The sequence below is a fragment of the Sinohyriopsis cumingii genome, chromosome 8 (genome assembly GCF_028554795.1).
Source record: "Sinohyriopsis cumingii isolate HCF-2022 chromosome 8, ASM2855479v2, whole genome shotgun sequence".
In the NCBI taxonomy this organism is placed as follows: domain Eukaryota; kingdom Metazoa; phylum Mollusca; class Bivalvia; order Unionida; family Unionidae; genus Sinohyriopsis; species Sinohyriopsis cumingii.
In genome coordinates this window covers 2,921,693-2,922,723 of record NC_142968.1, presented here as the reverse complement: position 1 = coordinate 2,922,723, position 1,031 = coordinate 2,921,693, and positions in this window count along the sequence as shown.

Sequence of the window (1,031 nt, the reverse complement as noted above, 5' to 3'; positions counted from 1 at the left end):
ATGAGAATTGTTCACATCAATCGAAAAACAAATTTCAATTTAGTAAAACCTAACTAGAAAGCATTTTATATTGGAATGTCAAACTTACGTATGTATTTATCCGCTTGTTTCCGTCTTTAGAATGCTCCATATACGGAGACACATTGCTAAGATAGGGGGCTCTGTTTTATTCTCGAAATTACTATGGAAAGGGAGAGTATATTGTACTAGTCTTTTGCAGACAACGTTTAATGTGCCTATTTAATATTTTGTAAAACAATTCAACACCTGCATTCTATAACAAGTACTCTTGAAAACATATAGTGCTTTGGGGGATACAAAATGAGATTATGTTAAATAAGACTGACTATCAGTACAACATTAAATGCACAATTACAGAAGTGCAGTCATTAAGTGTGTGCGTCATTGCAGTTATCTATAGGTTGTAGGCTAAATGCACTAAAGAGCTCGTGAAAACAGATCCATATCCAGATGTTGCAACACCTAAGAATGCTGATTTCTAAGATATAGTTACATCAAAGTCGTTTGTTGTCCTCGTTTAGTCATATATCTCCAGGGAAACTGGAAATGATTTATACGTGTTGCATTTATCTTGTTCACTGTCCGTGATTCTAGAACATACTTAAGCTGCATCTGTACCGTTGTTTCTGCCCAGGAGAAATGTTTAATTTTATCTTAATTTATGTACTAGCTGTTAGCAATTTAATGTTCGCTATCAAATTTAAATTGTTTTGATATACTGATTAAACCCTCATTGATTTATTCTTTTTTACGGTTTATCTCTTGCATATTCATCACGTTACATTTTGTTTTGTTTTTTAAATATGATTTTATCTGTTGTTTCTGGCTTTTTCACATGCATTCTAAATGCATTCTAATCGTTAATGTTCAACGATTTTAATCAGTCCTAACCTGCAATTTTGTGATTGAAAAACAACATATAGTCACCATTCACCTGTATATTTTGTACCTCATTAAACTTCCTTAATTATGCAAACATAAAAATATCAATGCTGTCAACATCCTATAAA